This window comes from Anser anser (genome assembly GCF_964211835.1).
Source record: "Anser anser genome assembly, chromosome: 4".
NCBI classification, from domain to species: Eukaryota; Metazoa; Chordata; class Aves; order Anseriformes; family Anatidae; genus Anser; species Anser anser.
In genome coordinates, this window is record NC_139724.1 from 48,362,680 (window position 1) to 48,379,255 (window position 16,576).

A 16,576-nucleotide genomic window follows, 5' to 3' on the forward strand; every position below is an offset into this window, starting at 1 on the left:
CCACAGCTGGAAAGGACTGTGATGATCAGACATTTGATTTGCTTTGTCATTTGTGCCCTGGATACTCACCTGTCTCACCTCATGCTATAGCATGTAGTGGATGGTCAGTTCTCCAGCAGAGGTTAGAAGACACGAGGCAGGGAGCAGTTTTCTAAATGTGAGGAACAAAGACAGGGAAGATACTCCACACACAGGTCTGTCGTGTGGCTGCACGCTGGCTCCAGACATCTTTCCTGCCCAGTTCCTGACTGAAAGTATTTGAGTCACAAGCAGTAGAGTGCAGAGACAAGGCCGGGGTGGTTAGAAGTTTGGTAGGGAGAATGAAAGCTGATTTAGAAAGCACTCCCCAGATGTCCCTGAGAAAGTCTCGATATCTCTTCATGATCTCTGTTGATTTCATTTGTTTTTTTGTTTTGTTTTGTTTTGTTTTTTGTTTTTTGTTTTTTTAATTCCAAAGGCATCTCCGCAGCCAGTGCCTTCTGCACAGTTACACCTCGGCAAGGACAGCCACATTGGGTAAAGTGTTCAGTTGCCACCTGGGCCTAGGTAGCAATGCCATCTATGCACAGGATTTCCCAAATCACATCAATCAATCATCTAGATTTTCCATTGCTTATGCTGAGATGCTGTGTTGCTCCTACTTGCTTATTTCTCAATAGAGTTGAGAGGCTTAATTATTAGGTTGCAAAGCTCTCAAGGGTCTTATGAAAATTGAACTGGAAGAGCGAAGTAACATGATGTACTGTGCATCCCTAAACCAAGATAAGTTGCTATCCAGAGATTTGCTGTAATCCAGGCGAAGTCTGTCCCCAAAAGCAGCTGCCCAACACGCATGCAGTTTGCTTGCTATCATCAAAGTCTACAGGATGAACAGGCGATTCATTATCATGTAGGGTAGTGCTTTGAATGTTATCATTTCAGCCTCTTAAATGCATAATCTTTCTGTCTCTGGGATCACATCTTCCTGATGAAGAACAATTAAAGTATCCTGTGGTGAAACACTGGATTATTATTAATGAAACTTGCACTGCCCCAGAGTTTTAATTAAGTGTTTAAATACATACCCAACTTAAAACATGTGGGCACTCTCATTCCTGCCACAGGAGTTACCAGTGCTTTTCACACAATGCCAAGAAATGTTAACTGTTAAAAACACATTAAAAACATGTTTGATCATTTACTAACCTCAGTTCTTCACATGTCTAAGTCTAAATCCCTCATCAGAAAGTGCTGAGCACTTACCGTTCCATTGAAACTATGCAGGTCTTCTTTAATTACGTATTTTTTTTCCATTCTGCAGTCTTGCAGACAGAAATTTCTGATTTTTGCCAGTGCCACAGCTATCTGTAGATTTTTGTTTGCCTCTGAGCCACATTAAGTTTAGATCTGTCATGTATGGAACCATTTGTGTCAAAATATTCAAGACAGGAGGCGAGGAGACAAGCTTTGGTGTTCGTACAGAAAACTTACATAGCTTATACCTTTGACTGTGGCCCTCAGTGGCAACCCATTTTTGTCAAGCTGTATACAAACTGACAGCGGAGATGAAATACTAGAACAGCTTGTGTGGTAGGGACAAAGGGGGTACCCTGGGCCACAACTGCCACCTGGCTCAGATTTTAAATAGCTGAGGATTTTGCCCATGTGCACAAGGCAAAGGAAGGTTTGCTAATGATTTAAAGGAGGTCAGGGCTTGACATTAATGTTCCTATTCCCTCATCCCCCCCTTCCAATGCAAGCTACCACACAGAGACAGAGACGTTTCAGGATCAGGCCCTGTCTTTGCTACCTGTGTGTACAACTGCAGATACAACTGCGTACCAATTCCTGCATGGAGACCCCCAAGCACTCCTGCTAAACTGGTTGGATTTCCTGGGCCATGTGCTGGAGCAAACACAAGGCGCTTGCGCAAAAAGGAGCAGAGATGGCTGGATTTGCTGCTCTGGGCCTTCCTCTTGCTGTACCTCACCTTCGTGGGAGAAAGGCCAATGGGGGCATAGGCACTGGCTGCTGCCAATAGTTATCGGTGAGCAGTTTGTGTAAGTCTGGTGCTCTGCTAAATGTCATGATCCAGGAATGCAGCTTCTGCTCAGGCATTTGCCAGCTGGCCGAATCAACTGCAGGTGTGTAACTTTTTATTTGTTTATATATGTAAATCAAGTCCAAAGTCTCAAACGATTAAGTCATGCAATGCAAGGCATGTGACAGAGCGGTTAAGAAATAGCGAAGGGCAGACAAGGGTGACAGGAGGAAAGCATTTCAAAGTGGTAGCTAGCTGTGAGCTAAATCATGTTGGAATTGGGTAACCTGGATTTAGGGGAGAGGTTGGAAAGGAAGGGCGTAGCATTGGGAGTGGAGCTCTTTTTCCCTCTGGAAAGGGCCCTAATTCTCAGGCTTGGGCCCTGATTTTGTTTTACCTACACAACTGCAGGACCAGTGTGGGTCCACCGACCTCGCAGGAGCTGTGCCTGATGCCCATAGAAGCAACAAGAGTTACTGGGGCTGTGGGTTCCTCTCCTCTCCTCTCCTCCTTGTCTCAGGGCAGTGGTGATGGTGGGCTGTGGCACACTCAAGTCCCTGGCAGCTAAGGTCAGTTCCCCAGGAGTCATGTCAGCTCACAGCCAGGGTGGCAGCATGCTCCTCTGCCCTGTGGGTCTCCCCTTTCTTCTTCAAGTGGACAGTGGCAGCACGTGGGTCTCTGCCTTGCTCCTCACTGTGCTAGCGCCTCGATGAATTCGCCTTCTAGGTGTGTATCCTTTTTCCCACAAGAGCAGCATTAATGGCTTTTGGCCTTAAGTGCTACTTTTGATAGGTGCTAGAGAAGTTACTTCAATGTTTAATAGACAATGCCTTGTCTATAGTTTTTTTTTTCTATTTGTCGTAGTTTACTCCTGGCTTCTCCACGGCAGATGAGAAAAGGCAGAGAGGTGGATGGCATGGGCTTGTGGACTGGACTCTGTCTGCTGGACTCATGTTGGATCATGCTGGAAGTCTTAAGCAGAGTGGAAAATGCCCACTTTAATGGAAACTGGATTTGAACCTGTAATTACCACAACCATCGCATGCCTAATTTGCAGTTGTGTGCACAAACACATGACTTGCCCATGCGCTAATTGTGCTTTCACATTAAATGCTCCTGGGTCCTGGTCTTTAAAAAAAAAACAAAACTGTCTTTAGCAATACTGGTCTGATCTTCCCAGAGATGAGTAGGAATTTCTGTATTGACTTCAGGAGAGCTAGACTGCATCCCTGTACACAACGCCAGCCCAGTGGCAGACATCAAATAATGTTGTTCCCCAGCAGTCTACTGATGTTATCACTGCTTTTGTGAGTAGTAGAAAGAACAAGATCCTAAAATGACAAACCACAACGTTTGTTGTGGTACCTAAAGACAAGTGAAAGAAGAGGAAACCTTCCCAAGTGAAAAAAACAACATGCATTTCACGTCCCTTTTTGTTTTTCATGGGCCTTGGAGACAACTTGCTCATGATCTGCTAAAGAGGACTACAATCCACCATGGAAGACAGACATACAATAGCTAGAAGGAAAAGTAACAAAAAATTGCACCCAGAGTGCAATTGAAGAATTGCACCATTAAAAATGAATCATTACCTTGCAAATTAAATTTCTAAGTCAGTATCACATTTACTAATTTTTAAGGAGTACAGTTCCACAGAACAATTGCAAGCTTCTTTTATATGAATTGATATTGTTGCTTCTTGTTGGCAGCTGCTTTCATCCACACAGTAAATGTTATTTACAGCATTGCCACAGGGAAAGCACTGGAATAGATAGTAATTGTTTCACGTCAACTGAATGTTGGCTTAACAGAAATGAAATGTTTGCATTTTTGTTATGAGTATTTCTCTTTTAGGCATAAGACTAGTACAAAAGCAGCATGAGGAACTCGATTTGAGTTTCTGGTAATCAGGAATGTCAAATTTGACATGCTTTTGTGGCCTGGTTTGTTCTCAGAAGGGACTCCTAAACTCTTAAGCTCAGATTCATCAAATCCTGTAAAAACAACTTCCAGTCTATGGAATGAAGAGTTTCTGAGTCCACAGTAAGTCAGAGAGGTGGATGTGGAACTTGTGTTAAATGCCAATCTTGTGCCTAAAACCAATCAAACAAAGAGTAAGAAGTGCACAGACTCAGCAAGGATTCACCATTCATGTTCTGCCTTGGACTAGTGGTAAATAAAGTTGGGCCAGGAAACCCAAGTGGGTTTAAACTGGAACACGGTAAATGAATTAACAGGATTATACAAAGTGGCTGGACTTGCACCAGGAATTACTTTCCAGTCCCATATTCCTACATAAAGTCTAAAATACATACTAAGTCATCTGAATAAACGTGCTCACTGACCTCACTGGATGTTGCATAGATGTGTCACCGGGAAAATAAAATCAGACTGTCTGCATTTGATGTTTACTCATTATACATTTACACTAACACCACAATTTACACACATAGAATTGAAGTATGTAAATGTTGACCTAAATTTTGATATGCGGTTTGCAGTTTGGTTCCTGGGCACTCCTGAATTCTTCTGCCTTTGAAACTTGGGACTGCCTACGATCAGTTTGGGTTCCCCCTGGACAGCCTGCTTGCAGTCCCCATTGCTCATGAATGCGTGAGTGCTGTGCTCCAGGCCAGTGCTAGGAAAGTGTGCCTGACACCTGATGATAGCAGTTAGCAAAAGGAAGGATGTGACACCCTGGTAGCTGTACCATTTTCTCCTGTAAGTTCACGTGCTTTGTATGGCTAATCAAGATACAAGAGCTCTTGTTGTGCAGTTTCATTGAAGATATTTGCTCCAACAAGACATATTAGTTTGGTCATTTCCTTACTAGATACCCTTGACAGTTCTCCCCCAGGAGAGTAACTGCTCCAGATATAGAAAGACACTAAGAGAGTTGAGCAATATGCCCTATAGACTCCTATGCCCTATCATCACGAGGCTGTATGATTTCATTCAATTACCAAGTCCTAATATGTGTGTGGCACTTTGGACTGATTGTCTCCCGGCTTTTGCAGAGCTGCTAGGCAGAGAAGGAAAGTATTTTTTCATCGGTACTGTTTGTTTGTTATTCCTCTGTGAACTCCCCCAACTCCTTGGTGTCAACACCTGGCAGCTCTGTCGTGTCGGTGCTGCTTGTTTGTCCTGTTGCCCCAAGTGCTGTGGCGGGTGGGAATTTGGCTGGCCCTGGGGAAGCGAGCCACATCAAACACTAGCGTTCGGAGTCGCATGTGGATTGTGCTGCCTGTTTACTCCCTGGCTGGGAGCGCAGCATGATGGGATTTGGGTAGGCAGTGGGTTTGGGCTCAGCTTGCTGGGGGAGATAATCCTCTGCGAAGATGTCACTGCGCTGATCAGAATGATGGGAAGGATCTTCCCAAATGATATGGGGAGCACGGTGTTTCTGGACTAGTGACACCAATGTAAAGGGCACCCTAGCCCCACCGGTACTGCCATGCACAAGTTCACAGAAGACACCTTTAAGCTTGAGGCAAGAAACATCACATCACCATACCGCAGTGAAGTCCTACATCCACAGGTGCATCACAAGGTCTGGCTGCCCTCTTTTTGTGCTTATAGGAAGGCCCACAAACTCTCCCAAGTCAGCTGTAGCCCCTGTCTACTGCACGGCCTTGCATAGCGCAACTTTAGCACCACCTGCAAATCCAGTTCTGTCCCTAAAAAAACGTGAGTAGAGCAGTGGTACAAACCATATGTCAGGGCGGAGACTTCTCCCAAAACCAGATGCAGCTGTTTGTTGTGTAATGGTGCCTACGAAGTTTTGTAACTCTCTCACATACTGGGAGGACTCACTTGATGGCAAGGCTAATTTCACTTTCTGACATCTCTCATCCATCAGAAATTCCAGGCCAGAGCTTTAAAAAGCAACTAGTGACTTAGGATCTCATGACTGCTGAATGCATAGACTGAAGTATCTAGGGAGGCGTGCACAATGCTCCTCCTCAAACCTCCTCCTCATAACAGGCATCAAAATTGTGGGTCACTCCAAAAGCCCGAGGCTGGGATCTGGAGCTAACACTTGCCCAAGACAAGTCACAGAAGCTCCTTCTGAACCAAAACATCAGCTCTAACCCCCAAAATGAAGATCCCTGCCCTGGACTTCAGCTGGGAAGATGCACAGGAACAACACCTGCTTGCATTGGCAGAGCCACAAGGCCTGGCAGTGCTGACAGGCTTATGGCGAGACCTAAACGTGACCATTTGGCCTCGTGTCAGGCTTTGATGCTTACGCAAGCAGTGTGATGAGCAGACGATGGTGGTTTGGGTCCCTTTCCTCAAATGGGAACGGAAAATGGTGCCTTAAGCCAAGCTGGGATGTTTCAGGAACTGGCTGACATGTGAGGGGGGCCATGGATGCTGGGCAGGTTCAAACTGAGTAGGTCTAACAAGAGCTGTAGGAGCCTATGCTCCTCTTACAGCTTCCTCCAGACTTAGCTCACATGAAGATGTGGATATCACCTCCAAACACCTTCCTCAAAGCAGCCCTGCCACGTGGGCTCCACCAAAAACAGCGTGGCAAAGGGATGCCCAGGAGGCGATTGCTGCATTACGCTGGTGCTGGCCTGCCTGCCAAGTGGGCTTTGTGGTCCCAGGGGTCTGCTTTGATGAGCGTGACTCCTTGCCCCTGGAGGGATGAGTCCAGTCGTGGTGTTCGTATCGCCTTATCTCCCCTCTTGCATCACAACACTGCTACTGTAACCTGTGGGCGACTGGCAAGCACTAGCCGAACTGCTGCTCCCTGAAGAGGAGGCTGGCAATCGCGGTCTTGCATCATTTGTGAGCGTCTGGCAAGCCAGCTGAGGGCCCTCACATGGGGGGAACACAGCACAGCTCCTCCATGTGCTCTTCAGCAGACGAGGTCTGTCAGCTTCTCCCCAGGGATGAGGAATTGAGGTATCCACCGCTTGGCCGAGGATGCCCAGCCAGAGGCAAGGCTGCAGTCACGCTGCACTGCAGGCTGCCATCTCCGGCCTACAGCCTCAGCTATGCCAAGCTGGGTTTGCTGCTCAGGCCAAGGTGATCTGAGTGCCAGTAACGTGTAGGGCTTGTACAGAAGTGGTTGGTGGCTCTCTACTTCTTCATGACTTGCACCACATCAGTGCTCAGAGCTGGTTTCTGCCTTGGATGCATTTTCAACAAGACAGGGCTTTCTCTGCGAGACCCTGCAGAAATTTCTCCAGCGGAAATGTAGCTAAGTATCTCCAAGACCTCTCCATCCAGCAAGACTGACTCTATTTGGATGATATTGCTGGTGAAGTGAATACAGGGGAGCCTGGCAACTGTATCTTACATATAAAGGTCTTTAGTTAAGGTATAAAAAAGCATCTTGCCTCTCTGAACCCATCTTGAACTCTGCCCTACACTGATCCCTAACAAAATGGTACCTGCATCTGTCCCACCCAGGCCTACAATCAGTGGTGACTCACTGTCATATATTCTCATTTGTGCATTTACTGCCCAGATAACTCTCCATTAGGCTAATGAGTCATTCTTTTACACCCACCAAATACATAGCTAGGATTCTGTTGCTTTCTGCTATTCATAAATTAGGGGGAGAAGGAGAACACATACAGCATTGATCCAGAAAATATCTCCTCTGGAGAAGCTCTCCAAAGGTAGAACAGTTGGATTTGTGAGTCTCCACTGAGTCCCATTTAGCACAGTTAGTGAAAATAGGGGTATGCTTTCCCTACACATCCTAATTTGAATCATGTCTGCTATTTAAAAGGCAACTGGACCCTGGGAGGAAGAGGGAGGAGACTTCTGGTTAGGTACGGAAGGTTGACAGGTTTAATAGGGTTGACTAAAATGTATTGTTAAATAATTGTCCAGCATCCTTGCAGCCCAGACATTTTCCTTGCTTGTTGCTTATGAATTTAGTGAACAAGATCCCCGGCCACACAGGCCACGTCCCCAGAGTTCAGTTCACTTTAGGTGGCTAGGGGCTAAATGCATTGCTTGCACTACCTGGAGTTCAGTTCAGTATGCTCAGTCTCTAGCAGGACCCAACAGTGAAGCAAAAGGTAATGTTCACACAACTCTTCTTTACCGAGCCCAGGGCATCAATGTTCTGAGACATGTTGGCCCCTACAGATGTCTGTGACCATCACAAGGATCAGAACCCTAAAGGCATCCCCTCCTGCTCTGCGTGAATGAGCAGTTCAAAGCTGGGTTCAGGTGGGTTGTCTGGCATCTCTAGTGGGGATGTCCATTTTCAGAATTCAAGTAATTTGGTTTTCGGGAACAAATGAGGCCCAACGACTCCTGCAGACAAGCACTGAAGAGATGACGTTACTTGGTGAAGTACCTCATGCCAATCTACTTCTAGAGCAGGAGGGTTTGGGTCAGGGCTTTGTAGGCCATGGTTGGGGCTGCTTCTCTGAGAAGAGAAAACAACTTGATTCCATGAGTCAGTAAATTTCAAGCAGGCCAAGAGACAAAATGCTTGGCATAGCATAACTGTATGTGTGCACAATCCTTGCAAACTTCTCTGACATATTAGACTAGGAATTGCCAGCTCTTGCTAGTTTGGTGATATTTGGAGTGCTCCTTATGACCCCAGAAGACAGGGATTTTTGAATGAGGCAGGAATCTTTTCCTTAAAATGGGTTTCATTCCCTCAGGGCTGTGGACAAAAAATTTGAAAACATGATCTCAGTACATCCAACAGACGAGAAATCAGTTGGCAAATAAGGAAGTGTCTCTAGTATATCTATTTTTTGAGAGTAATGTGGTTTCTGCATGTCTAAAGATGGCCCAGACATTTATTTTTTAAATGCTTGATGTGGCTATAATGTGTAGCTGTAGTTGAATGCTCTTTTGACTGCTTTCAATTATACTTTGTGGCTAAGGAGACGAGCTGCCTCGACTTTGTAAATAAAATAGTACCTTGGTGTCAGAGAGAAAGATGATGGGAAAATTTCTACTGACTTTCTCTCTGGTTTGTGCTGCTGACAGGGCAGGAGTGTTGCTGACCTTTCCTCCTGCCAGAGCAGTGGATGCCCTCTGCCAGTGAACTGACAACTGCTTAAGTCAACAGCCAACTGGTTCAGCTTCTTAAGGCATATCAAATTATTTGCATAAACACTGTGACCAGAGCAAGAATGAAGCAGGGATGGGCTTGAGCTTTAGAAAGGGTTTTTCCAACACAGTTTTCTTATCTTCACCCCTCTGACTGTCCCTGCACTGCCTGTTCAAAGCAGTTGCTCCCCAGACACCAATGGTCCCAGGTTTCCTCTGGATTGGTGCCTACAGCAGGAGCCTGTGGGCTCTTTGAGGAGAGCTTGAATTGCCAGTTTCTACTTAGTGTGGGCACTCGGACTATTTTGTTCCTTCTCCAGTGAGCTGTATTCGTGACACAGAAATGAACATCATATCCTTGAAATCCCTGCTGTTTGTCTGAATTCGACCTGTTGTTAGAGGCAGGCTAACAGAGAGATAGGTTGCACAACAGCTAAGACTCACTTCCTTAGGAAAATAACCTAAAATACTGCAGTGTGATGCAGGCCTTCTGTAAATGGGTAGTGGCTTTACTGAATGACGTTACATTTCTGTACTGCCAAGCACTTTGGCATGCCATTTTAGGCAGCTTCCCCTCAGCAAAAGGGAGGAAGGTGTGCAAGGGTGGCTTCCATGCTCCTGTGCTCTGCCAGCAGCAGCCAGAGCGCAGGGCAGCGTAGGTCAGGAAAGAGCTGTGACTGGGGTAGGTTATCCACCCCTTGTACCCCCAGCAGCCACTTTCTGCTTGCACTGTGGCTCACTGCACAATAATCCGTGCAGAGACACAAAGGCCATTTCCACTCAGTGGTTCCCTCTCTGGTCAACTCCAGTTTGAAGCCAGAAGTGATCTTGCAGGTAGAAGAAAATGCAAACCAGCCCCGTATGCACATGTAGCAAACCAGTCCCCATGCTCCCTCTGTGTCTCTATAGGTCCACATCCCTTATTTTCCTGCTATAGCTACTGCAGATATTCTTTGCTCCATTTTTCTAAATAAAAATGCACATTTTAAAAAAGTTGATTTCTTCTTGCTAGGGGCTTTTGCTCGTTCCCAGAGCTTGCAGAGGATCCCAGTCCTATCATCTCTGCTAGGAAAAGGAGTTCTTACATCTGTTCAGAAGGGAAAGCATGTCATATTAACAATATTGAATAAGAAATGTAGACTCCTCATTTCAGAGGCAGATACTGGAATGTGCTTGGTATTCAGATGATAACTTGTGTCTGTAGCAACTTGCTGAGTGATGTCTTGAATCATGCTTTGATAAAGTGATGTGTTTGAAGTTTCCCAAGACGGTACCTTGCTATCATTCCCTTTCCAGTACTGTCACTCAGAGTTCTTCAGCCTTGTCTCTGTCGCCAGGTGATCAGACTCGAGTCCCGTACAACCAAACCAAAAACCCATCTAGGCTTACTCAATTATTGATTAAGAGCAGGCATTGGAAAAAATACGGAAAATATTTTTATCCTGAACAAGTTCACTTAATACCACAACAGTATCTTTTCCCCCAGTGAACATAATTAGAACAAGACCCTTCCAGCCACCCAAACAGCCTAGCTTTGAGTAGGCCATGTCATGTGATTTTTGGGGTGTCGGCTCCTCTTGTTTCAAGGCTATCTCCTACATAAATGAGGTTTAATTGCTCCCTCCATTGAGCCTGACAGAAGAGTGCTAACACACCCACTGGCTGTAAGAAGGCCTGCGACTGTCTGGAGATCAAAGTCAGTAGTGCCTCATGGCAGCCATCAGTACATTCCAGGGTAACGAGAGCCCTGCGAAAGGTATGGAGAGCCCTGTAGCCTTACAGTGCTCCCCACCCACTGCTGACTTCCATTAATTAATTAACTCTGCAGCTTTGTTCCCTTATCATAACCCTCCCAGCAACAGCACAATAAATTGTACTTGCAACAGATGCTTAGATGAGATGATCCCAGGTCTTTGCAACTTGAAACAAGGGTGGGAAACTCATAGCTTTGCGGTGATCTCCAATTCATTCATTATACAATCGGATTTTAATTGCTTTAAGAATATGATTCTAGTGAATCTGGCCTCTAGTATCAAACACGCTAGACACTTCGGTTGCTAAATCTCCGCTGCTATGTACAGTCAGACTATCCCTTGTGGTCTTCTTCACTTCAGTGGGGTCTAAGGTATTGAATTATTTGTAGAAACTAATGCTGTGGTTCACTCACCCTGCATTCACCCACTGAGCAGATAGGTGCCAAGCTTAAGTTAGCTGTTTTGAGATAGTGAAGGAGAGGGCATCTCCACAGGGAATTCATTTAACATGAGGCATATAAAATAATCCAGATGAATCATCCCCTGGAGATGTTTCTTTCTCCTTCTGCTGGCTATAAAGGAGGTAGGCATTAAATGCCTAACTTACAGACTAATGAAGTTAACAGTAAAGCCCACCCTATGTGTACTGAGACCCGAGTATGAGAATAAACAGAAGGTTGCTCTGGTGTCGGGTTTGACGTGAGAAGAGCAAGCAGATTGATGCCTCATCCTAACATCGGGGAACATGCCTCCATGTAGTGAGATCAGTATCATTTGCTGGACGGGCATAAAGTTCTGTTAGTATGCTTGGAACAATAAATGGTCCACATGATCAGGTCAGGCAGCAAGCAGCTCTCAGTGGGCACCTTCCAAGCAGAATGAATTCCTCACAGATCAGTTAAAAACCTATCTAGGAGAGCTGGTAACACAGGAATTACTCCATGCGTGTGTATGTGTGTGTACTGACAGGGATCAGTGAACGTTCCTGAGGATCTAATGTTGTTAATCTCAAGACTTTGGGGGTGGGTGGGAGAAGATCTTTTTTTCTGATCCTTTCAGACTGTCAGGCACAACATTAGTCAGAACATCAGCATTTGACGCTCACGAGTGATTACCTGATTTACTCTGTGATTGACTTGCCTGGAATTTCATCTTGGGCATACCTCTCAACAGCAGTTTTTAAGAGCTCCCATGGGAGCCCTATGTTACAAACACAGACTAGGTATTCAGATCCTTCAGGTGGTTTTGAAGATAATTTGTTCTTAAAAAGCCAGTCTGCAATGTGCAAGCTCATACCAAAGTCCTGCTATCCAAACTTAATGTGTCTAAATGTAAACATACTACATGAGAGTGATAACTGCTTTTCAGATCTAGATTCAGATCCAAAGAGCCTACTGAATCCTGCGCTGAGATCCTTCCCTGCAGCACTGCTGTCAAGTACCTCTGCTTCAGTTTGATTTGGGCAAGGCAAATACAGCTTCTTGCAGAGCCTTAGGGTTGGCCGGTGAGTTGTGCACAATGGGCACGCGGAGTGCTAAGAGACACATGCACAAGTCTTGTGTTCAGTGGCAGTAAAGCAATTGGCTACTGAAGGGCTGGAAATAAGGCTTTGTGTGCCTGCCTTCTTCATTAGAAACCTCCAAGGCATGCTCAGGTGTCACTGGAGGCAGCTCTGGTGACTCAGTAGGTGGCAGCCTTCACCTTGACTTCACAAGGAGTTGTCATCCTGTGGAGGGTGTTGGGGTATTGTGAGCATGGGGGACAAAGGCACCCTGATCCTGGCACAAAGTGCAGAGCCTGGACAAAGCCAGCTGTGAGACTTCACCCTGGGTGTGAAGAGCCCCATGACAAAGTCCCAGAGTAACTCATCTCCTGGTCAGTGAGTGCCCTTGTGCGTTGGCAGCCATTTACACCCCAGGAGGTACTGCCAGCATCTCTGACTCCAGTACTGTCCAAGTGACCTTTACGTACAACCAATGCAACTAAAAAGACAAACTGAAGAGGTTTAGCACTTCGGAAAAGGTTTGGATCTGCAGAATCACATCCACTGCTCATTCATATAGCAAGCAGGAGCAGTACGGTTTTTCTCTATTTTTGGAGGGGGAAACTCGCTACAAGGAAGAAAATGGAGCACAGGAGGGCAGTGTTTTGGTAAATGGTTTGGGGTACAAACGCAGAACCTAGCAGAGCTTTCTGTGGGATGTAAATCACATGCACGTGAAGACATATTTTCACCATGCAAGCCAATATTTGCTTCTCAAGGAATGTGGGGGGTCTGGCTGTAAGGGAGGCAAGACAGGCTCTGGCTGGTGACTGAGTTTTCTGCTTTCAGCATGCCTCCTCCTGGAGCTAGATCAGGGACCAACCCAGAGGGACCACTCTGGTAGATCTGGGGGGCATCGTCCTCCATCTGGGTGGGGAAGCTGAGCAACAGCAGCATAAGTCTCTTCAGGTTGGACAGCTGCAGGCAGGATGGCCTAGCTTACCCCAGCCACGGCCTTCACATCCTTTCAAACCTGCGAGGCTCCTAAGCAACTAACCCCCTTTCCAAAGCTCTTAGAGGTTTCAGGCCCTGTCAAGCTGAATGTTTTTGAACTGTTCACCTGAAAATGAGGAGGAACCATTACTAATGTGAGAAACCATCCTGGTTACTGGCAACGCCTACCTTACCACTTGGCATTATGCCTGCCTACCCTTCTCTCTACCCCTGAACAAGCTTGAACGAAATAACAAGCATATTTTCCCTACTTACTGAGAGGCAGATTTATACTCATGCTCCCGTCATTCTCTCTCAATACCTTACATAAACCACCATTGTTTTTGGAGAGACGCCAGAACAGTTTGAAGGAATGTGTACAGGATCTTCCAAACCAGGGTTTCCCCACGTTTCTGACTCTATAATCCCCCTATTGAGAGAGCTAAACCAATAGGCTCATACTTCCTGCACAGAAAATCTTTTCCAACTCCTTCCACTGCCTTTAAAAACAAACAAGGAAACCCACAAACTCATGCCCAGCTATTATCATGAAAGGGAAAACAAGAGATACAAAGCAAAAGAATTTGCCGCATGCAGATCCATGAATGCTACGTCTGTGAGTGAGGAGACATTTACTTTTGTTCCGCGTAGTCAAACGTGTACTAATCTTTAAAACACCTTCACTCTAAAATTGCAGCTAATTGCTTAGTCAGAGGGGATTTTCTATTTATGCAAAGACCTCTGCTCAAGCTCCAAGTGTGATACTATCGATAACAGTATATAATGTTAAGACTATAAATTCAGGAATAACATTTAGGGAAAAGACTTTGAATAAAAACCTTTGAAAAGCTGCCTGAAGGGGGTTGGAGGGACTTACCTGGGACCACTGTATTGTCACCATAGACAGCAAAATTCAGAGTTGCAGCTCAGAATAGGCTCTGCAGGGTGAGCATTAAGTATGGGAATCATTGGGTGTTCACTAAATGCACAGGTGACTATCTTTGTGACAGAGAGGGAAAACACACTGCTCAAAAAAGATCAGAATTAACTTTTTCTCTACCCACTTTGTCTGCAAAGAGGTTTAAGTGGCCTCCTTGGGTCCAAAGAAGATGACTAGTGACAGGGGTGATATCAGATATAACAGTTCTTAAGCCTCCTCAGGTCACGATAGCTCTATTCGCTGGCAGACTCTCCTGCTCCTTCATTACAGGTTCCCATCTGAAACAACCTTGAAGACGACCTGCTTTGAGCTGTCATCCCCTAAATCTGGGAACTGCTGCTTTAAGTCCTGCTGTTATTCTCCCATACGAAGAGGGAGACTCTTATTAGTGCAGTTATTCCAAAGGGAGCGAGCTGTGGTGTTAGGATTCCTGCGGGAGATTTGATAAAAGTAGGGACTTGCCTTCTTTTGGACTTTCTCCTGTGGATCAGCACAGGAGTTGACTTACCAGAGACTATCCAAGATGGTGTGGCTGGAGGTGCAGACACAGCTTGTGGGGTCTTGGGAAGGAGCTGCAGCATTCTCCCAGGAAGGCAGCATGTGCCTGAGGAGGTCGGCAGCAACGTGAGGACAAGGCAGAATGGCTGTCTGGGGATCTCTCCTTGTCAGAGCAGTCTGCAAAGGCAAGAAAAACAAACGTGTTATTCTCTGAATGCCTGCAAGGGTGCAGCACGAGATGTCTGTGAGGTTACAGTGCCCACACCAGAGCAGCAAAAGCCCCATGTTCCCATGGGCTATCTGGGAGCTCCCAGCCCCCTGAACCAAGATGAGTTTTCAGTGGGAAAATGTAGAAGATGAGTTTTCACGGGATCTCCACAGAGGGATGTACATGGCTGTCAGAAGTCTCAGAAACCTCCGTGTGGAGGAATCCTAAATCACATAGGAACTTTTAAAAAAGGTGACTCCAAAGTCCCACCGAGGCCTTTGACAGAAGAGCAAAGGACTATTCACTCTGTTGTAGGTAACAGCACTTGTCCCAAGCACAGCACCCATACAAATTAACCAGCTTTACAACAACCTGTCAGGTATTTGACAGGGCAAGAAAAACATCTCCGTTACATTGCCCTGTTATCCAAGGGCATGTGGGAATGAAATTTCCATTGTTAATTATTGGTAAGGTCGTTGGTGTCTGGTACCGTGCAAGGGTTTCATAAGGAATGCAAACACAAGTGCTCGGATGGCCAAGCAGCTGCTGCATTGGCCATGGCCTTCCTCAGATAAGATAATGCAGCTTTTCACCTTCTTCCTGTGCAGTCATAAGGGTTTTTTGTTATCCACGCTGATAACCACACAAATGTCGGGGCATGTCCCCTGCTGGTCTGGGCAGCTAACCTGGGCACGTAGTAATGGTTGCTTGTTTGGTGTGCCAAGACCAGGAAATGTTAGTACTTTGAGAAATTTCGTCTGAGAAGAGGCCCCTGACTCTCACCAGTGCAGTGACAGTGCAGCAAAGATGAATTATCACCAAGATAACGTAGCCTGCTGTGTACGGCCTCTACTCTGAATCCCCTGGGCCTGCAGGCTGAATTTCTGCCTGTACATGCGCCCATACAGCCTTGTAAGCAGCTCCTGCAGCTAACCGCATCTCGTTTGCAGCATCCCCTCCTTCCTTGGCAGAGAGTTGCTTTTACATCCAAGGAGCTCCACAGAGAACTCAGGGGCATGTGGGTCAATTCTGCTTTTCTGGACTGGAACATGGCAGCCCAGCAGAGGCATGTTTGTTGTTTACACATTTTGCATATGCAGATTCTCACCTCCTCCACAAAGCTGAAGTGGGCCTAATTAGAGAGCAGAGCATCAGTAACCAATCTGCAGAAGGAATGAGAGAGTAGTATGCCCGTGGCTTATCACAAGAGATGGACAAAACCCAAGAGTGGTTTACTTTCTGTTAAAGCTGCCTCTTTCTCATGTAAGTTTGGAGGTGGTTTTGTTTTGGGATTGTTTGGCAACCAGCCATAGGAAGCATTTTTTCACCTGTGCCTCTGAGAAAACAAAATCATTTTCCTTTCCGAGTTATTTTTAGGCTGCATCCAAGACTGTAAAACTGGCATAGAAAAGAAAATAAGAGCTCACTGTGGTAAACTCTTCTGGAATCGAGAATAGCCATGAATGTGAGGGACACCTGGGAAGTACCAAGCAGCAGGACATGAAGTCATCACACTGCTTCTGCTCAGATTCCCTGACAGACCTACAGCTTGTCTGCTGCTTCTCTTCACATCACCTGCACCTTGCTTTGCTCCCATGAAGGTGTGAGATCAGGTCGTTTTGTTGTGAAGAGATGGGCA

The 16,576-nt window shown here is 46.0% G+C and overlaps 1 long non-coding RNA gene across 1 annotated transcript in view; it reads right to left on the reverse strand.

The window, feature by feature from the left end:
* The window catches only part of LOC310899571, an 83,016-nt gene that overhangs the window by 35,283 nt on the left and 31,157 nt on the right, over positions 1-16,576 (reverse strand). The window contains exon 5 of the long non-coding RNA XR_014584399.1: positions 14,740-14,906. This is a non-coding gene — a long non-coding RNA (uncharacterized lncRNA). The remainder of the gene's footprint in view (positions 1-14,739; positions 14,907-16,576) is intronic.